The sequence below is a fragment of the Macaca nemestrina genome, chromosome 1 (assembly GCF_043159975.1).
Source record: "Macaca nemestrina isolate mMacNem1 chromosome 1, mMacNem.hap1, whole genome shotgun sequence".
Classification (NCBI taxonomy): Eukaryota; Metazoa; Chordata; class Mammalia; order Primates; family Cercopithecidae; genus Macaca; species Macaca nemestrina.
Genome location: NC_092125.1, coordinates 182,101,197 through 182,124,118, shown reverse-complemented (window position 1 = coordinate 182,124,118; position 22,922 = coordinate 182,101,197). Strand labels below are relative to the sequence as shown.

At 41.7% G+C, this 22,922-nt stretch overlaps 1 long non-coding RNA gene across 1 annotated transcript; it reads right to left on the bottom strand.

Annotated features, from left to right (window-relative positions):
- Positions 1–7,224: 7,224 nt before the first annotated feature.
- On the bottom strand, positions 7,225–22,661 carry LOC105495039 (uncharacterized). The gene is made up of 2 exons (XR_011620999.1): positions 22,342–22,661; positions 7,225–7,360 (listed from the first exon to the last, which is right to left on the bottom strand). It is a non-coding gene; the product is annotated as an uncharacterized lncRNA (long non-coding RNA).
- Positions 22,662–22,922: the final 261 nt, after the last annotated feature.

Genomic DNA, 22,922 nt, shown 5'->3' with positions numbered 1-22,922 from the left:
TAGCACTTGATGATTCACAAGGAGCATTCATATCTGTTACCCACTTTGCTCTTCATATCACCCGTTGGAGATAGGTGTTATCATTGCCATTTCACAGATGAAGAAACTGAGGCTCAAAGGAGTTTATTTCATATGAGAGAAGACGTGAAGCTAGCTGTGGTGGCACACACCTGTAATCCCAGCTACTTGGGAGGTTGAGGCAGAAAGATTACTTGAGCCAGGAGTTTGACAGTTCGAAAGTTTGAGTCCAGCCTGGGCAACATAGTAACACCACATCTCTGAAGAAAAAAAAGAACGATGTGGACATATACCGTTTTACAATCTCTTAGCCTCCATTTCCCCTTCTTTTGGGACTGGCACTCTGTGTTTCCTTTGAAGATCAAATACCCCTTGCTTCAGCAACATTGATTCTGTCAACGTGAACACATAACACTTGACTCTTTGAGAATCAAGCTTGGAACTTCTGTGTGGGCTTTCATTCAAACTGTTGAGAGGGAGAAGCTCTCTTAAGCCCATGGGTGTAAATCTGAATTTAAGGGCTACCACCATAAGAAAAAATAATTACGTATAAATTTTAAACCAGCAGAAGATATTTCAGCCTATTTAATGGAAAGCAGAAATGGAGATTAAAAATAAAAAAGAATGTAGAGTAAATGGAGGATAGAACTAAATCTTAGTATATAATAATAACATTAAATGTAAAAAACTGAATCTCACCAATTGGATTTTTAAAAATTATATCCAACAGTAAACTAACTTTAAGAGACATACTTTTTTTTTTTTTTTTTGAGATGGAGTTTCACTCTGTCACCCAGGCTGGAGTGCAGTGGCCTGATCTCGGCTCACTGCAACATCTACCTCTCAGGCTCAAGCAATTCTCCTGCCTCAGCCTCCCAAGTAGCTGGGATTACAGGTGCCCACCACCACTCCCGGCTAATTTTGTGTAGAGACAGGGTTTTGCCATGTTGGCCAGGCTTGTCTCAAACTCCTGACCTCAAGTGATCTGCCCACCTTGGCCTCCCAATGTGCTGGGATGACAGGCGTGAGCCACCTCGTCCAACTCAGAGGCATATTTAAAGAGATAGATTAAAAATAAAATGAAAGATAAACCAGGCAAATGTGAACTGGGTTGCGATCTTAGTATCAGTCAAAGAGGAATTTTAGTTTCAAAACATGAGATGAAAAGTCATTATTTTTTCTTAAAAGGAACAACAGACAAATACATAGATACAACAGACAAAACACATAGATGCACCTAATCATACAGTCTTAAAATATACAGAACTCAGCCTGGACAAACATGATGAAGCCCTATCCTTACTAAAAATAAAAAAATAAAAAAAAAATGAAAAATTTGTCCAGGCTTGGTGGCATATACTTATAGTCGCAGCTACAGTCCCAGCTGTTTCAAAAAATAAAAAACATACAGAACTGAGCCAGGTGCAGTGGCTCACACCTATAATCCCAGTGCTTTGGGAGGCCGAGGTGAGAGGATAACTTAAGGCCATGAGTTCAAGACAAGCACCACAGCAAGACCACATTTCTATAAAAATAAAAATAAAAATTAACCCGCATGGTGGCACTATTCTGTAGTCCTAGCTACTCAGGAGGCTGAGGTGGAAGGATCGCTTGATCCTGGGAGTTTGAGGCCACAGTGAGCCATGATCATGCCACTGCACTCCAGCTACACACACACAAACACATACACACAAAACAACTGCAGAGAAAGATCGAGAGATGTATAATTCTAGTTGAAGACTTCAACATCCCTCTCTCAGAAACTGATATATCAAGGCTTGAATAGTATAAGTACCATATGTCAACAATTCTACATCCAAAAGAGTAGACTCTAGGAGGGTTAAAAACATAATAAATTTGAAAAGCTAACAAAGAAAAATATGAGATAATTATAGTTTGTGACTGAAAAGGAAAGGCAAAACTTCAAATGCACAAACTGTAAGACAATATTTTTTGAGACAGGGTCTCACTTTGTCACCCAGACTGGAGTGCAGTGGTGCAATCTCAGCTCACTGCAGCCTCTACCTCCTGGGCTCAAGCGATCCTCCCACCTCAGCCCCCCAAGTAGCTGGGACTACAGGTATAAGCCACCATGCTCGGCTAATTTTTTGTGTTTATGGGGTTTCAGCGTGTTGCCCAGGTTGGTCTCAAACTCCTAAACTCAAGCGATCTGCCCGCCTTGGCCTCCAAAAGTGCTAGGATTACAGGCGGGAGCCACCACATCAGGCCTGTAAGACAAAAATATTGATGAATATAATGACATTAAGATTAAGAATTTCTGTTCAACAAAGAACATTGTTGAACAAAATAACTAGATAAGAGACAACGTGGCCAGGCGCAGTGGCTCACACCTGTAATCCCAGCACTTGGGGAGGCCGAGGCGGGCAGATCATGAGGTCTGGAGTTGGAGACCATCCTGGCCAACACGGTGAAACCCTGTCTCTACTAAAAATACAAAAAATTAGCCGGGCATGGTGGCAGGCGCCTGTAGTTCCAGCTACTAGGGAGGCTGAGGCAGGAGAATGGTGGGAACCCGCGAGGCAGAGCTTGCAGTGAGCTGAGATCATGCCACTGCATTCCAGCCTGGGTGACAGAGCGAGACTGTGTCTCAAAAAAAAAAAAAAAAAGGCACAACATAACTAGATAAGAGAATGGAAGAATATGTTCGAAATATGCAACACACATAACTCTGGTAAATAAATAAGAGGGCAGCAACCCTTAGGAAAAAATAAAAGCAAAACATACAAATAGTTGGCATGAACATTATCACCAAAAAAAGGCAGGAAAAAAACATAAATAGAGAGGAATTCCAAAAATCAAAAGGCATATGAAGAGATGCCCAAAGTACCACAGAAATGCTAATTAAATCAGCAACGTTCTATCCTTTTACATCTACTAAGCTACAGAAATTAGAATGCTTGATAATGCCAGCTGGGGGAGTTGTGGGGATGCTGGAACTCTGGTGGGAGTATGGACTGGTACAGCCATTGTGGAGCGCAATCTGACATGAAGCATGCAAATTCAGAACTCATACACTCTATGAGCTTGCAGTTAGACTCCTGGGATATATCCCAAAGAAATTCTTATGCAGGCACATAGGGGTTCTGCATTAAAATATTTATTGTGTGCTATTTATGGTGGTAGGGATTCAAAGACAACCTGGTTATCGTATGGAGAGGAGATAGCTACAGTGTGGTAGATGTTGTATTGTAAAATATTATGCAGCAATCAAAAGCAATGGATTAGATGCATACACAGCAAGATGAATGCATTTGAAAACAGTGCTCAGTGAAAAATATGAAGAAACAAAATGAGATTAAAACGTTATTTGCAGAAATTAAAAATCTGTTAATACAAAACAAAAATTCACTTCTTGTAGGAACAGATACAAATTAAAATAAGAGACACTTTAAATAAAACTTAGTTATCTAAGTGGGGAAGAGAAAGGGAACGAAAGAGAAAAAAATTAACAAATAGGTTGGGCACGGTGGTTCACCTGCGAATCCCAGCACTTTGGGAGGCCAAGGCAGGTGGACCACTTGAGCCGAGGAGTTTGAAACCAGCCTGAGCAACATGGTGAAACTCCATCTCTATTAAAAATACAAAAACTAGCTGGGCATGGTGTGCAGCTGTAGCTGTAGTCCCAGCTACTTGGGAGTCTGAGGTAGGAGGATCGCCTTGAACCCAAGAGGTTGAAGCTGCAGTGAGCCAAGATTGCACTACTACACTCCAGCTGGGATGACAGAGTGAGATCCTATCTCAAATATATATATATATATACATAAAATAAAATGAAATTTAGAAGTGACATTGTCACCAACCAAAGATGATAAAGTACTATGTACTAAGTAGTGTGATTAATTAAATCCCCAAAACTGGAAGGAAATACAATAATATTGTATAATATACAATAATAATATTAACTTTCTTCCTAATACATATGTTGACTCCAGATTTCTACGCTGAATACCTATTAATTTGCAAAAATAAATTTACAATCATAATTTTAAAAAATCATCTGGAGGAGTATGGTTCAGTGGTGGAATGGTGGTGTTCAAAAGATGTGTCCTGGAAAGAAACACAAAAAATTTCAGTCTATGTGCAGAATGGATAGAATTATGCATGCATTTTCTTCTTGTTAAAATTATCATTTTCTTTTGTTTGATTTGGGTTTTTTTTTTAATTTTTATTTTTTATAGAGATAGAGTCTTGCTGTGTTGCCCAAGTTGATCTTGAACTTCTGGGCTCAAGTGGTCCTCCTGCCTTGGCCTCTTAAAGTGCTGAGATTACATGTGTGAGCCAACACACCGGGCCTGGTTTTTATTTTTATTTTTATTTTTTTGAGACAAGGTCTTGCTCTGTTGCACAGGCTGGAGTGCAGTGGCATCATCTCAGCTCACTGAAGCCTCTATCTCCTGGACTCAAGCAATCCTCTAACCTCAGGGTAGCTGGGACTACAAGCATGCACCATGATGCCCAGGTAATTTTTAATTTTTTCATGGAGATGGAGTTCTACTATGTTGCCCAGGCTGGTCTGGAACTCCCAGACTCAAGTGATCCTCCTGCCTTGACCCCCCTGAGTCCTGGGATTACAAGTGTGGGCCACCATGCCTGGCATACCGTAATGTCTGAAACAGTGTATGCACAATCAATCAAAATAAAAGGCAAAAGAAAATTTATCAAAGGTAAGAGCAGTAGGTTTAAAAAATATTCAAATGAATCCTTACTGTAAACAAGGATTACAAAATCCTGCCTAAAAATATCTTCATCCGGTGATACTGAAAACATGTAACAATTGGTAGAGCATACACCTGAGCAATAGAGCAGACATTTATAGTAAACAATGCCAATATCAGACTGGCATCCCTAAAATATAAATCACCAGCCACACCGGTCCTCCAGCCCCCAAAACAAAATATTTAGACTCAGCCCCTGAAGCTTAGCTCTTTTTCACAACAGGAAGATTCTTAGGCTGTAGAAATAGGTATAAAGTCAAGTTTTCCAAACCAGAATAAAGATTGTAAGGTCTAGAAATCACACCAGGCACCAGTCTACAGGGAGGAAGGAAGAAGTTCTTGCTGCTTCTCCCTGACCTCACCACCCTACTTCCTGTCATCTGGTGCTCTGCTCTTTGACTCTGAAATCTGGTCCACACATCCCCTTCTCCTTTGGGCAGACTCGTGCACTCTTTTTTGTTTTTAACCTTCCCCAAAAGATGCACACTCATGCATTCGTTAAGATCTGCCTCAAAAGTCACTTCCTTCATGAAGTCTTTTCTCAAACCACCAAAACCACCAGGCAGAAATGTGTTCATTTATTCAACTAATTTTTACTGAGCACCTACTATGTTCCAGATCCTGCACCTACTATGTTCCAGAGCCCGGGCTTATCATTTACTGAACTGTATGACAGCCATGTCTGTGGGTCTGACTCCATGGCTGTTGGATATAGTCATTTAAAAATACACTTGAAGGCCAGGTGCACTGGCCTACACCTGTAATCCCAGCACTTTGGGAGGCTGAGATGGGCAGATCACTTGAGGTCAGGAGTTAGGGACTAGCCTGGCCAACATAACGAAACACTGTCTCTACTAAAAATACAAAAATTAGCCAGATGTGGTGGCACACGCCTGTAGTCCCAAGCTACTCAGGAGGTTGAGGCAGGAGGATGGCTTGAACCCTGGAGGCAGAGGTGGCAGTAAGCCAAGATTGTGCCACTGAACTCCAGCTTGGGCAACAGAGCAAGACTCTGTCTCAAAACAAAATAAAAAGCACTTAAAAAGACATTTTTTTTCCACATGGAATGTTGCCTACTTTATGTATTCAATAGTAATAGATACTCACTCACTCATTCCACAGCCTGGTGCAGTGGAAGGATAAACTGTTTTCTTTTATAGTGCTTTGAGTTATTGTTTTATGGAAGTATAAGCTTCGAAACCAGAGAAGCTCGAGACACTGGTCCTGTCCCTTACTAGCTGTTTAACCTTGAGCAAGTGACTTACCCACACTGAGCAGTTTCCACATCTGTAAAATGAAGATAAGAATGGTATCCTCTACAATGGCTGCTATGAGGATTAGATGAGCACATTGTAGAAGCTCCATGAATTTAAGGCAAAGTGCTTTCTAATCTATAAAGAGCTACAAGAATGTGCGTGATGATGTGTGAGCAGGTAGTACAGAAAAAAATAAATATGAGACTAGCAAACTTGCAAACAAGTGACAATTATTTAAAAGTTAGGGTACAAAACAGCACAAAAGCAAATGGATTTTCACAAAGTACTTTTTCTTATGTTAGGAGGAAATCTAGTTGTTAAGTGCTTGATACATCTGCAAGAGGAAAACAACATCTGCCCACAAGTATAACCATCAGCACTGCTCAGTAAATACTAATACATAGGTTTGTTTATTTTTTATTTTATTTTTATTTTTTTCCCAGGCTGGAGCACAATGGCGCAATCTCGGCTCACCTCGCCTCCCAGGTTCAAGCAATGCTCCTGCCTCAGCCTCCTAAGTAGCGGAATTACAGGTGCCCACCACCAACCCCAGCTAGTTTTTTGTATTTTTAGTGGAGATGGGGTTTCACCATGTTAGCCAGGCTGGTCTCAAACTCCTGACCTCAGGAGATCCACCCACCTCAGCCTCCCAAAGTGCTGGGATTACAGGCGTGAGCCACTGTGCCTGGCCCCATACATTTAAACAAAATAAAATCCTTGGGTGTCCTGGGATGAATTGAAAGTGAGGATTAAGTTTATACAGAAGTTTATTTACTGATAACTAATTTCATAAACTCCATAATAATGATAGTAGTGATAGCAACCATTTTTTGACTACATATTTGTATCAGGCACTTTACATACATTAGTTCATTTAATCCCTACAACCTCATAAAAGAGAAATGATCACTCCCTTTCCACTAATAAGGAAATAGAAGCCCCAAGAGGCAGTGTGACTTTCCCCAGGTCTCACAGAGCAAAGGGAGTGGGATGGAAATACAAATCCAAAGTTTATTTCAAAAAAGTAAGTTATTTTGCTCCCCAATTTGTACCAACCTCATGAATATTTCTCCTCCTAACATTTGCCTCTATAACCCCAGTTACAGTTCATCCTTCTGGTCAACAAGGACTCTTTCATTTTTATCCAGAAATGCTCTGTCAGCATCATGTTCCTGCATCTGCCTGTCATTTCCTGGCTCTGCAGTGGGATCCAATTCATTTCCCTTTTCTTCAATTCCCCAAATGCCATCTTCCTCTTCTTCCTCCATTTCCTTTTTCTCCTTGGCCTCTTCTGCCTGCTTTCTTTTTCCAGTTTCTTCATATAGTTCTCTCCATTGCTTCTCTTAGGTCCTGTTTAGAATGTGGAATTTCAAAATAATTTACCGATAGTATAAACAAAGTTAACCAACTTTAGAAATATCTGACATCTTCCCATAATCATTTATTTATTTATTTATTTATTTATTTATTTATTTTTCGAGATGAGGTCTCACTCTGTCATCCAAGCTGGAATGCAATGGTGCCATCTTGGTTCATTACAACCTCTACGTCCTGGGCTCAAGCGGTCCTCCCACCTCAGCCTCCTGAGTAGCTGGGACCACAGGCACACGCCACTACAACTGGCTAATTTTATTTTTGTATTTTTCATAGGGATGGGGGTTGGCTATGTTGCCTAGGCTGGTCTTGAACTCCTAATCTCAGGAGATCCACCCACCTCAGCCTTCCAGAGTGCTGGGATTACAGGCACGAGACACCGTGCTCAGCCTTCCAACAGTGTTAAGATTTCTGGGATAGTGTTTATATACAAAGTTTCAGCATGTGTAGGGTGAATAGAAATGTGTATGTGTGTGTGTAGTTTGTTCATAAATAAAATTGGTTCCAGTTTAGCAAACATTTATTGAATGCCTACTGCATTGCTAACCACAGTGCTATAATAGGCAATCTACACATGTTATTTACATTCCTCACAGCAAAGTATGAGGTGTGTTACTTGTTCTACTTTCTAGATGAGGGATCTGAGATTCAGACTTCCTTACACTTTTCTTGTCGATCTCCCCAAACTGAAAGTAAGCCCCATGAAGGTAGAAACTTCTCTGTTTTATTTCACTGCTATAACCCCAGCATTTAAAACAGTGCTTTGAACAGGTACTCAAGTACTTGTCAAGTGAATGTATGGTTTAATAATAATAACTACCATGTATTGAGCACTTACTATATACCAGGAACTTATAAGACAGAGGCTATCATTATTCTCCATTTATAGATGAAGAGCGGTTAAATAACTTGCCTAAGTTCATACAGCTACTAAATAATGCAGCCTGGATTTGAACTCAAGCAGTCTAGCTCCAAAATTCAAACTCTTAACCAATACGAAAAAGTACCTTCACAAAACAATTTTAGATATAATCCTAAAGTAAAACAAGACAAAAGCAGACTAAAAAGTATTACAAGGTCAAATAATTTTTCCCAGAATGACTGTTTCAATTTTTTTTTAGACGGTGGCTCACGCTGTAGCCCAGATTGGAGTGCAGTGGCCCCATCTCAGCTCACTGCAACCTCCACCTCCCAGGTTCAAGTGATTCTCCTGTCTCAGTCTCCTGAGTAGCTGGGATTACAGGCACCCGCCACCATGCCTGGCTAATTTTTGTACTTTTAGTAGAGATGGGATTTCACCATGTTGGCCAGGCTGGTCTTGAACTCCTGACCTCAAATGATCCACCCACCTCAGCCTCCCAAAGTGCTGGGATTATAGTCATGGACTACCACGCCTGGTCTTTCTATTTTTTTTTTTTTAAGGAAATATTAAGTATCAAAGCTCTTTAAAAAACAAACAAGCAAATTTTGGGGGGGCCTGTGTTTTTGCGGGTGCTCTAAGCATAAGCTTAATCCGCCTATTGAGTAATCAAGTATTGGCCACAACCTGCTTTTGAATGGACCTTCCTGCAGAACCAGGATATCTGGATAGAGCTTGTCAGGGTCATGAGGCCATTGCCCCAAGTATCACTCCACCCATAAAATAGTTCTAGGAGGCCGGGGAAGCCGGTAAACAGCACTCATCACCTTGCTTCTTTCTTGTAGCCGTCCACCAGAAAATAAGCTTAGGCCTATTTTCTGTAATCCCAACACTTTGGGAGGCTGGGGCACTTGGATTGCTTGAGCCCAGGAGTTCAAGATCAGCCTGGACAACACGGCAAGATCCCGTCTCTACAAAAACGTTAAAAAAAAAATTAACCCGGCATGGTGGCCTGCATCTGTAGTCCCAGCTACTTGAGAGGCTGAGGCAGGAGGATCGCTTGAGCCCCGGGGATTGAGTCTGTAGTGAGCTGTATTCTCACCACTGTACCCCGGCCTGGGCCAAGAAGCAAGACCCTGTCTCAACGACAACAAAAACCAAAACAACAAAGAAAAAGAAAATGAGCTCAGTAGCTCCCTTCTAGATCAATGCACTAGAGTAGGTAGTCTGAAACACAAAAGGAGCATGAGAGGCCAGGAGTTTGAAACCAGCCTGGGCAACAGAGCAAGATCCCATCTCTTAAAAAAAAATTTTTTTTTTTGAGATAGAGTTTCGCTCTTGTTGCCCAGGCTGGAGTGCAATGGCGCATCTCGGCTCACTGCAACCTCCGCCTCCTGGGTTCAAGTGATTCTGCTGCCTTAGCCTCCCGAGTAGCTGGGATTACAGGCATCTGCCACCACACCTGGCTAATTTTGTATTTTTAGTAGAGACGGGGATTTCTCCTTGTTGTTCAGGCTGGTCTCAAACTCCCGACCTCAGGTGATCCACCCGCCTCGGCCTCCCAAAGTGTTGGGATTACAGGCGTGAGCCACCGCGCCTGGCCAAAAAAAAATTGTTTTTAAGTTAGCTGGGTGTGGTGGCACACTTCTGCACTTCTGTAGTCCTAGCTACTCGAGAGGCTAAGGTGGGAAGATTGCTTGAGCCCAGGAGTTTGAAGCAGCAGTGAGTCACAATCACACCACTGCACTCTGTGCAGACAGAGCAAGACTCTGTCTCTTACAAATGTAGATATAAATATAAATACTTATATATACACACACAGAGGCAGACAGAGAGAGAAACTGCAGGGAAAAATAGATGCATAATTGTAGCTGAAGACTTGAACATCCTCCTCTCAGAAACTGATACATTAAGGCTTGGATAGTATAATTACCATATTTCAACAATTCTATATCCTATACAAGAGTAGACTCTAGGTGGTTAAAAATATAATAAACATGAAAAGTAAAATTATAAAGAAAATATAAGAGACTCTTATAGTTTGTGAATCAAAAGGGAAGGCAAAACTTCAACAAGTCAAAGGCTGCGGATGACTTTGGGTACTTTATACTCTGAATTTCAGTTCCTACATCTGAAAAATGGAAGTAATAATATCTGTCTTGCTGGGTTGTTTTAGGGCTAAGTGCGATAGTATTTGGAAAGTGCTGACAGAGCCACAAGTACAAAATTATAGATGTCCAGTGAACATGAGTTCCTTCTCCTACCTCTCAGGGCCAAGTGACCAAAAATGAGACAAAGACTATGCGGCTGATTTTTGAAATGCAAAGAACAGTGAACAACTGAGGAGTCAGACATCTGGAATGCAGAGTGGGGGAATACCTTACTTTTCTTATTCCCCGGGTCTTATTTCCAACTTTTTGAGCAAACTCTTCATTTGTAAGAAGGAAATTGTTAAAGATGCTGCCCGGTTTTACCTGCTGAAGTGAAAACAACAGGATTATTAAAACTAGGTACCTAAATGTCGAAGGGCTTAAAAAGCACCCGGAGACCCTTGCTAAATGCATATTCCCAGGCTACTGGCCCAGAGGTTATAATCAATAATTAACTGTTATTAATAACTCAGGAAATACAGGGTTATTAATAACACAGAGGGTCCAAAATCCTGTACTGCCCTAGCTGATCTGCTCTGGAACAAAATTAATTTAGTTTCCCAAGATTCTGTGCTCCTTATGCCTCTGAACACTATTTTAAAAGGTTGTGAAGTAAATTTTATCACTCTGCTAGCCTCCAAATTGGTGCCCACTGGCTCTTGCCCCAGCTCAGATTGATAGTGCCTACTTCTGATGATACTTACATAGAGACGCCTTTAAAAAGGTGGCCAGGCGCAGTGGCTCACGCCTGTAATCCCAGAACTTTGGGACGCCGAGGCGGGCGGATCACGAGGTCAGGATTTCGAGACCAGCCTGGCCAACATGGCGAAATCCTGTCTCTACTAAAAATTACAAAAATTAGCTGGGCATGGTGGCGCATGCCTGTAATCCCAGTTACTTGGGAGGCTGAGGCAGGAGAATCACTTGAACCAGGGAGTTGGAGGTTGTGGTGAGCTGAGATAGCACCATTGCACTCCAGCCTGGGCAACAAAAAAGGTTCTCTCCTTAATCAGAAAAACTGAAAGACCATAGGAAAAAGAAAAGTTTCAACAAGAAGTGCAAGCAGAATTTAGATTCATTTTTTATTTTTAGTTTTTGAGAGGGAGTCTCGCTCTGTTGCCCAGGCTGGAGTGCAGTGGCATGATCTTGGCTCACTGCAACCTCCACTTCCTTGGTTCAGGTGATTCTCCTGCCTCAGCTTCCTGAGTATCTGAGATTACAGGCATGTGCCACCACGCCCGGCTAATTTTTTTTTTTGTATTTTAGTAGAGACAGGGTTTCACCATGTTGGTCAGGCTGGTTTTGAACTCCTGACCTCAAATGATCCGCCCACCTCAGCCTCCCAAAGTGCTGGGATTACAGGTGTAAGCCACTGCGCCCAGCCAGATTCTATACAATGTAGATCGTGTACTATAGTTCTCTATTTTTTAATAACATTTTTAGTATTTGCAATGAAAGGAAAAGATTAATGAAATCCACCGTATGTAATGTTTTCCGTGTTTACTGAATGAGAAAGGAACTGAATACAAAGAACACAAGCCATGGAGTCAGACCAGCTGAACCGCATACTGGCTGTGTGATATCGGGCAAGTTTGCTCAATCCCTCTGAGCCTAGTCCCCATAAGTAAAGTAGGGAAAATAATAACTCCCTGAGAGTAGTTTCATGAGAATTAGAGATAATATATGTCAAGCACAGTGTCTAGCAGTTAATAGTCACACAATAGACACTAGTGGTTATTATCATAACTTTTCAGTATCTGAGTATGTATCAAAAAGGGCAAAATGATGGTCATTTTATAATTTTTTACTTTTGCAGTATGTTAAATAAATCATCAAGTCAATTTCATGGGCGTAGTTGTACAATCAGCTGGAAAGTCTGTAGCATGAGTAATCCCATGTCCCTCCCCTAGGCTTTGAAAAAACCGCTGCCTTGAACTCATGGAGACAGAGAGTAGAATGATGGTTACCAAAGACTGGGAAGCGGGGGAGTGGAACCAGGGGTGAGGTGCTGTGAGCCTTGGAGATGGTTAATGGGTACAAAAACATAATTAGGTAATTTCAGAATTTTGGGAGGCTGAGGTCAGGAGTTTGAGACCAGCCTGGCCAACATGGTGAAACCCTGTCTCTGCTAAAAATACAAAAAATTGCCGGGCGCGGTGGCTCAAGCCTGTAATCCCAGCACTTTGGGAGGCCGAGACGGGCGGATCACGAGGTCAGGAGATCGAGACCATTCTGGCTAACACGGTGAAACCCCGTCTCTATTAAAAAATACAAAAAACTAGCCGGGCGAGGGGGCGGATGTCTGTAGTCCCAGCTACTCGGGAGGCTGAGGCAGGAGAATGGCGTAAACCCGGGAGGCGGAGCTTGCAGTGAGCTGAGATCTGGCCACTGCACTCCAGCCTGGGCGACAGAGCGAGACTCTGTCTCAAAAAAAAAAAAAACAAAAAAAAAAAACAAAAAAAACACAAAAACTTAGCTGGATGTGGTGGTGGATGCCTGTAATCCCAACTACTTGGGAGGCTGAGGCAGGAGAAATGCTTGAACTTGGGAGGCAGAGGTTGCAGTGAGCAGAGATCTCACCACTGCACTCCAGCCTGGGTGACAGAGTGAGACTCTGTCTCAAAAAAAAAAAAAAAATATATATATATATATATATATGTGTATATATATATATGTGTATATATATATATATATGCTAGGTAGAATGAATAAGATCTAGTATTTGATAGTACAACAAGATGGCTACAGTCAACAGTAATTTATTATACATTTAAAAACAACTAAAACACATTCAAAAGCTAGCAGAAGGTAAGAAATAACTAAGATTAGAGCAGAACTGAAGGAGATAGAGACACAAAAGCCCTCCAAAAAATCAATGAATCCAGGAGCTGGTTTTTTGAAAAGATCAACCAAATTGATAGACCGCTAGCAAGACTAATAAAGAAGAAAAGAGAAAAGAATCAAATAGACGCAATAAAAAATGATAAAGGGGATATCACCACTGACCCCACAGAAATACAAACTATCATCAGAGAATACTATAAACAGCTCTACGCAAATAAACTAGAAAATCTAGAAGAATTGGATAATTTCCTGGACACTTACACTCTCCCAAGACTAAACCAGGAAGAAGTTGAATCCCTGAATAGACCAATAGCAGGCTCTGAAATTGAGGCAATAATTGATAGCCTACCAACCAAAAAAAGTCCAGGACCAGACAGATTCACAACCAAATTCTACCAGAGGCACAAGGAGGAGTTGGTATCATTCCTTCTGAAACTATTCCTTCTGAAAAACACGGAATCCTCCCTCATTTTACCAGGCCAACATCATCCTGATACCAAAGCTGAACAGAGATACAACAAAAAAAGAGAATTTTAGACCAATATCCCTGATGAACATCGATGCGAAAATCCTCAATAAAATACTAGCAAACCGAATCCAGCAGCACATCAAATAGCTTATCCACCATGATCAAGTGGGCTTCATCCCTGGGATGCAAAGCTGGTTCAACATATGCAAATCAATAAACGTAATCCAGCATATAAACAGAACCAAAGACAAAAACCACATGATTATCTCAATAGATGCAGAAAAGGCCTCTGACAAAATTCAACAGCCCTTCATGCTAAAAACTCTCAATAAATTCGGTATTGATGGAATGTATCTCAAAATAATAAGAGCTATTTATGACAAACTCACAGCCAATATCATACCAAATGGGCAAAAACCAGAAGCATTCCCTTTGAAAACTGGCACAAGACAGGGATGCCCTCTCTCACCACTCCTATTCAACATAGTGTTGGAAGTTCTGGCCAGGGCAATCAGGCAGGAGAAAGAAATAAAGGGTATTCAGTTAGGAAAAGAAGAAGTCAAATTGTCCCTGTTTGCAGATGACATGATTGTATATTTAGAAAATCCCATCGTCTCAGCCCCAAATCTCCTTAAGCTGATAAGCAACTTCAGCAAAGTCTCAGGATACAAAATCAATGTGCAAAAATCACAACCATTCTTATACACCAGTAACAGACAAACAGAGCCAAATCATGAATGAACTCCCATTCACAATAGCTTCAAACAGAATAAAATACCTAGGAATCCAACTTACAAGGGATGTGAAGGACCTCTTCAAAGAGAACTACAAACCACTGCTCAATGAAATAAAAGAGGACACAAACAAATGGAAGAACATACCATGCTCATGGATAGGAAGAATCAATATTGTGAAAATGGCCATACTGCCCAAGGTAATTTCTAGATTCAATGCCATCCCCATTAACCTACCAATGACTTTCTTCACAGAATTGGAAAAAACTGCTTTAAAGTTCATATGGAACCAAAAAAGACCCTGCATTGCCAAGACAATCCTAAGCCAAAAGAACAAAGCTGGTGGCCGGGCGCGGTGGCTCAAGCCTGTAATCCCAGCACTTTGGGAGGCTGAGGCGGGTGGATCACGAGGTCAGGAGATCGAGACTATCCTGGCTAACATGGTGAAACCCCGTCTCTACTAAAAATACAAAAAACTAGCCGGGCGTGGTGGCGGGCACCTGTAGTCTCAGCTACTTGGGAGGCTGAGGCGGGAGAATGGCGTGAACCCGGGAGGCGGAGCTTGCAGTGAGCCGAGATCACACCACTGCACTCCAGCCTGGGAGACACAGCGAGACTCCGTCTCAAAAAAAAAAAAAAAAAAAAAAAGAACAAAGCTGGAGGCATCATGCTACCTGACTTCAAACTATACTATAAGGCTACAGTAATCAAAACAGCATGGTACTGGTACCAAAACAGAGATATAGACCAATGGAACAGAACAGAGTCCTCAGAAATAATACCACACATCTACAGCCATCTGATCTTTAACAAACCTGACAAAAACAAGAAATGGGAAAAGGATTCCCTATTTAATAAATGCTTTTGGGAAAATTGGCTAGCCATAAGTAGAAAGCAGAAACTGGATCCTTTCCTTACTCCTTATACAAAAATTAATTCAAGATGGATTAGAGACTTAAATGTTAGACCTAAAACCATAAAAACCCTAGAAGAAAACCTAAGTAATACCATTCCAGACATAGGCATGGCCAAGGACTTCATGTCTAAAACACCAAAAGCAACGGCAAGAAAAGCCAAAATTGACAAATGGGATCTAATTAAACTAAAGAGCTTCTGCACAGCAAAAGAAACTACCATCAGAGTGAACAGGCAACCTACAGAATAGGAGAAAATTTTTGCAATCTACTCATCTGACAAAGGGCTAATATCCAGAACCTATAAAGAACTCAATCAAATTTACAAGAAAAAAACAAACAACCCCATCAAAAAGTGGGCAAAGGATATGAACAGACACTTCTCAAAAGACGTTCATACAGCCAACAGACACATGAAAAAATGCTCATCATCACTTGCCATCAGAGAAATGCAAATCAAAACCACAATGAGATACCATCTCATACCAGTTAGAATGGCAATCATTAAAAATTCAGGAAACAACAGGTGCTGGAGAGGATGTGGAGAAAATAGGAACACTTTTACACTGTTGGTGGGACTATAAAGTAGTTCAACCATTGTAGAAAGCAGTGTGGCAATTCCTCAAGGATCTAGAGCTAGAAATACCATTTGACCCAGCCATCCCATTACTGGAGATATACCCAAAGGATTATAAGTCATGCTGCTATAAAGACACATGCACACGTATGTTTCTTGTGGCACTATTCACAATAGCAAAGACTTGGAATCAACCCAAATGTCCATCAGTGACAGCCTGGATTAAGCAAATGTGGCACATATACACCATGGAATACTATGCAGACATAAAAAAGGATGAGTTCATGTCCTTTGTAAGGACATGGATGCAGCTGGAAATCATTGTTCTCAGCAAACTATCGCAAGAACAGAAAACCAAATATGGCATGTTCTCACTCATAGGTGGGAATTGAACAATGAGATCACTGGGACACAGGAAGGGGATCATCACACACCGGGTCCTATTGTGGGTGGGGGGTGGGGAGGGATAGCATTAGGAGATATACCTAATGTGAATGATGAGTTAATGGGTGCAGCACACCACCATGGCACATGTATACATATGTAACAAACCTGCACGTTGTGCATATGTACCCTAGAACTTAAAGTATAATAATAATAATAAAAAAACAGCTAAAAGAGTGTAATGGGATTGTTTGCAACACAAAGGGTAAATGCTTGAGGTGATGAATTCCCCATTTACCCTGATATGATTATTACATGTTGCATGCCTGTATCAAAATATCTCATGTACCCCATAAATATATATACCTACTATGTACCCACAAAAACTAAAAATTGAAAACAAAAACAAAAAACCCTGCCTTACTGTTTCATAGCCAAAAAAGTTTTCTTGTTTTTAATAGAAAGGCTTTTATTTGGGCTTACATTACCCAACCAACCCTGCCTCCAAGAGAGAAACAAGTGATAAAATAGCCACTTTGAATAGAGATAATTATTTTGCTATGAGCCATTTTTTAACAATTGGTTTTTTAAATTCCTTCTGCATCTTTAAGATATTTTCTTACCTTTGGGATTTTTTTTGAGTCATCAGCAGTCTTGCTAAGAGAACTGTCTATTTGTTGGCTTTTCCACTTTCCCTACTTTCATGAGAACTGCTCCTAATCTCGCTGTTGTTTTTAATGCCCTTTTGCCCCCATTGCCCTTACATTAAACTCATGGGCTATGAGCTTGCCAGTCCTGCATCCTAACTGGTGATCATGGTCTACTTATATCTTCTCTGTAAAAGAACTGTGAACTGTGTTCGACTAAAGCCTAAGGCCCTAAGGAATTCATTGCAAGTTACCTGTGCTATCCCACTTGAGTAATAACATGTAAAGAGCAAAGGTCTGGGCACTTGTTAGCGACAGGCCCTGACAAGTCAAGACTCCTCTCTGAGTCCTCAGTGTTCTCATTAGTAAAATGGCAACGGTAAGTCCTACCCTCTTGGCCTCACAGGGCTGTGGCACAGACCATACGATGTAGGGATATCAATGTGCTTTGTATTATTGTAACCACCTTTGCAAAAATTATGACAGTGAGAAAAATCTGACCTAGGAAAACTGTGACAGTGAAAGAAATCTGACCTAATCAACTCTATCTTGCTTCTAACCTCCAAGCTGCCCTTGTTCATTCCTGGTCATAGGCCAAACTAACTATAGAAGAAATTTTGTTTATAATCTTTTTTTTTTTTTTTTTTTAAAAAGACGATAGCAGCCCCTTCCCGAAACAAACCCCCTCCTTGCTTGGGGACCAGACTGCCTTTGTAAAACTAACAAAATAGAAATTATGACTCAGGAGTCATGCAGCCAGAGGCCACCTCCCCAGTTCTCCTGTAGATAACATCACTATTGTAAAACCTAAGATTGGTATTTGAGGTGTTTTTCCGACTCTGCATTCTGATGCAGAGTGCAGCTGGCACTACCCAAATTGATAAACTGGCTCATCTGGTCTTGTGGCCCCCACCCAGGAACTGACTCAGCTCAAGAGGACAGTTTTGACTCTCTGATTTCACCCTCAACCCAACCAATTGGCATTCCCCATTCCCTAGCCCCCCGCCTGCCAAGCTATCCTTAAAAAAATCCTAGCCTTCGAATTTTCAGAGAGGCTAATATGAGTAATAAAAATTTCCTATCCTTCCGCTTAGCGAGCTTTGCATTTATTAAACTCTCTGTTGTGGAAACTTGCTCTTCTCAGTGCTCCAGCTTTTCCGGGCAGTGGGTTAGATGAACCCATTGGGTGATGACATTATGACTAGGTTATACTCATTGTGGTTAGACTACACTCATTCCTTCAAAGATCATGAAGAGTTCAATGGTAAGAGGAAACGTTTCTTTGTTCTCTACCATCTCCTCCCAGCCTCTGTGCTGATTTAAAAAACAAAACCAACGACAACGAAAAAAAAACAATGCAGTCACTTCCACCAAAGAAAAAAAGGTAAAGGGGTTGTCTTTGGAAGTGTCAGAATAGGGAACAGGAGAGGTCAGGGACTAGGCAGGAAAGTTGATCATCTTACTAGGCTGGGACCAAGGAGGGATGGGGAGGGCATCTGGGCTGCCAGAGCATCTGAAGGCTGGAAATTGGGGCGGAACCAGGTGAGGGAATTCCCACCCATCTCCATGCTGAGAGTCACTTGACTTTTCCAATAAAGTGCAGGGACCCCGTGGTAACCTGGATGTTCTGTGCTGGCTGAGTGCGGGGGCGGGGGATGTGGGAGGTGGTGGAATAGGACCTGTGAGTGCCAGACCTGATTAGAAGTTAGAAGAAAACATGCTCCCAAGGGTAATGTCTGCATTGTGCAGAATTCTCTCTCTCTCAAATACACACACACACACACACACTCCTCACAAAATTAAGAGATAATGCTGGAGTTTTAGAAATGTAGTCTCTTGGGCTTCATTCCAGACCTACTGGATCAGAATCTGTATTTTAATAAGACCTCCCACTTTATTCATATGTATGTTAAAGTTTGAGTAGCACTCCTCTGGCATGGTTTAAATTCTTCAAATACTAAGATTTGCCTGCTTGCAGAGGTTGATAGAACCCAGAGCAATTAGTGTCAAATACTTTTAATTTTGTATTTGAATAAAGATATAGTTTAAAATGTGTACCTTAATGTTTTCAGTGGGGAGATAAGCATTTTAATGAAATAATCAGATTAGGCATATTAATATGATCACATATGTTTACAAGATGTGGAAAGTTCTCCTTATGTATTAAAAAGAGACAACTGTAAAAAAAAAAATAACAATACAAAGTGTATCCACATTCTTCAAATTAGAGAGGAAGAAAAGAAAAGAAAGATACAATGTGTCCCTTCCTCCCTTCCTTCCTTTTCTTCTGAACCCTTCCCCACTCCGCTACACATGCTCCTGGTTATTTACATACATGACCTCATTCTACTCCTATGTTGGTCTTCTTGAGCCAGAGAAGCAAGAAAGTATAAATAAATAAAGTAGAAAATAAATAAACAAACCAAGAAAGCTTCAAATAGGGGGCGTCAGTCCCAGAAACCTTCGGTGGCTCTGAACTGTAGAAATCACTGATCAGAGACACAGATTTCCGTGGCCATGGGACTTTGCAGGATATACCCAAGGACAGGTGGCTATGGCTTCCAGAGGCTCTGTTGTACAGTGGGTGTAATCATTACAGCAAAGGCTTTAGAGACAGACAGACCTATGTTTGAATCATGTCTCTACCATGCGTTAGCTGTGTGCTCTTGGACATGTCACTTGGGATTTCTGAGTCTCAATTCTCTCAAACATAAAAAGCAGAAATAATAAGGGATAATAGTACTTACCTGATAGAGTTGTGAGAATCTGGGGAGGTAATGTAGGTAAAGCACTGACCCCAGGCCAGTGTTTAACAAAAGTGAGTTCCCTTCCTCTCCAGGGGAATTCTTCATCCAGGACTTTGTAGACTATAGTTTCTAACAGACTCCTGGGAGGAATCATGGCCAAGACCTTTACTCTGGGGCCTTGAGGCACTCTCTTTTCTCCTGATTTGGGGAGGAGTCCTCTCCATCTTTAGTAATAAGTCTCAGAGAAGAAAGAGATGGAGAGGAGGACAACTTTTCAAAGGCTGGAGTATTTGTCCCCTCCTCTTTACCTTCCAATTAGAGGAAAGATGACTGGCAGAGGGAGGGAAGCTGGGTCAGGACTTATCATCATGGCTGGGGCAATCACCCCTAACATCTGTCTGGGGATTTTAATGTTTCAGAGTTTTACCACATCTCTGACTTCCCTTTATCCCTAGAAGCACCTCCAAGGATCATGTAGGACCAGCAGAAGCAGTGTAAAGTACTGGAACTTTGAATCTGACATCAGAAAGACCTGCACTCAGCCGGGCATGGTGGCTCACGCTTGTAATCCCAGGCCAAGGCGGTGGATCACTTGAGGTCAGGAATTGGAGACCAGCCTAGCCAACATGGTGAAACCCTGTCTCTACTAAAAATAGAAAAGTTAGGCAGGCGTAGTTGTGCATGCCTGTAGTCCCAGCTACTCAGGAGGCTGAGGCAGGAGAATCATTTGAACCCAGGAGGCAAAGGTTGCAGTGAGCTGAAATTGCGCCACTGCACTCCAGCATGGATGACAGAGTAAGTGAGACTCTGTCTCAAACAAACAAAAAAAGAGCTGTACTTAAATTCTAGCTTTTCTACTTACCTTAACAGATATATGTCTTCAGGCAAATTATTTAACTTTTCTGAGTCTCCTTTTCACATTTAGAAGTAGGAGACTTTCGCAATGTCATATTTTCACTCCCATCAATATTACTGATGCTTGCTCATTTTCTAATGTGTGACCCGAAATTTACCAGGTGCTTAAAGAATCTTTTTGTTTTTCAGATTCATTGATTCTAGATAAATCAGAGGAATAAGCAACATTAACAGAAAAAGTGTAGAAAATGTTATTATGCTGAAGTATAATTGTTGCTTCAGAAGTCCAGCATCTGGTGCACTTAACAATAGAGAATATATTAAAATTTTCCAAAATAAAAAAAAGAAGTAGGAGACTTCCTAGTGAAAATTAAATGGCATATGCAAAGTCTTTAGTACAGCATTTGGTACATGAGAGGGACTCAGTAAATTTTAGTAACTGTTATAATTATTAGGAAGAATGTGACGGCCCCGTTTAAAAGATCAGCAGTCTGAGGCTTAGAAAGACCAAGACTTATTCAAGTCTTATGATTTCCAGCCTGGGGCTCTTTCTACTTTGTGAAAACTGAGAAACTGCGGCTCAGTGGCTCTGAGCCCAGAGGGCTTTACCTGCCAAAGGTCCAGGCTGAGAACACTAATGTTATAATAGTGACGAATGGTGGCATCAGGCTTATATTTAAGGTTATCTATTTTGAGATGAATTCATTCCCCCTGGTAATTGGGATTACCAATGATCCGAGGTTTCCATTTTCCCTAAGCAAAGAACCAAACAGTGAACATGGCATTAGTATTTTGTCATTCTTCTGATCTTATGCAATCAGAAAGGCCAATTGATGTGGTTTGGATCATGTCCCCACCCAAATCTCATGTTGAATTGTAATCCCCAGTGTCGGAGGTGAGGCCTGGTGGGAGGTGATTAGATCACAGGGGCAGAGTTCTCATAAATAGTTTAGCACGATCCCCTCTTGGTACTGAATAGTGAGTGAGTGATCATGAGATCTGCTTACTTTTAAATTGTGTAGCACCTCCCCCCTTTCTCTCTCGCTCCTGCTCCCACCGTGTGAGACACCCTGCCATCACCTTCCGCCATCACTGTGGATACCTGAGGCCTCCCCAGAAGCTGATGCCACCATGCTTCCTGTGTAGGGATGATGGATATGCTATAACCAGCCTGGCCCAATAGAGTGAAACCCTGTCTCTACCGCAAATACAAAAAATTAGCCGGGCGTGGTGGCGCGTGCCTGTAGTCCTGGCTGCTTGAAGCCTGAGGCATGAGAATCTCTTGAGCCCAGGAGGTAGAGGTTGCAGTGAGCCAAGATCATGCCACTGCACTCCAGACTGGATGACAGTGCAACATTCTGTCTCAAAATAAATGAATAAATAAATAAAATAAAAAGTGTCCCTACCCCTTGCATTTTTGGATCATTCATGTCCTACCCTTTTTCCTTTTGGCCTGTTTCTAAGACTTCCAGTTCCTGACCCCAAACCCATGTCCTATTTTGACTACGCTCCTGTGACAGGCTGCTTTCCACCACTCTGGACAAACTCCAGGCCCAGGGCTGCCTGGCCCTATACCTGTCAATGTTGGCCTTTACCAGTCCACCCCATCCTATGTAGGCATAGCCCTGACAGCAGGGCTCAGATGAGGCTACAGTCTTATTGGGGGGCTTAAAGGAAAGGAAGATGACAGGATCTCAGAATTTCTGTTTCATCAATTAGCATTTACATTTCTTTTGTCTCATCTCTCACACCCATTGGAAAGAGAGACCCCCCTCACCTTATACTTTGGGTTTGGTATCAGAGGCCTTTCCCACTCCCCATCCATAGCCTCATTCCAGTCGTCCAGCTTCTTGGCTTCTGGATCCAGGATGTATTCAAAGTCTTCCCAGTCCTAAAATGAAATATTCCTTCATGAGGGTAGATGCGTAGGCTGGGATAAAACTACGGGTCCAGGCGGGGTATGGTGGCTCACATCTGCAATCCCAGCACTTTGGAGGCCAATGTGGGAGGACTGCTTGAGCCCGGGAGTTCAAGACCAGCCTGGGCAATATAGTGAGACCTTGTCCCTACCCCCAAAAACTTCAAAAATTAGGTAAGCATGGTGGCACGCACCTGGCAGGAGGATCTGAGCCCAGGAGGTGGAGGTCACAGTGAGCCATGATCATGTCACTGCACTCCAGCCTGGGTGACAGAGCGAGATCATAAAAAGAAAGGAAAGGAAAGGGGAAAGGAAAGGAAAGGAAAGGAAAGGAAAGGAAAGGAAAGGAAAGGAAAGGAAAGGAAAGGAAAGGAAAGGAGGAAATGAAAGGAAAAGAAAGGAAAGGAAAGGAAAGGAAAGGAAAGGAAAGGAAAGGAAAG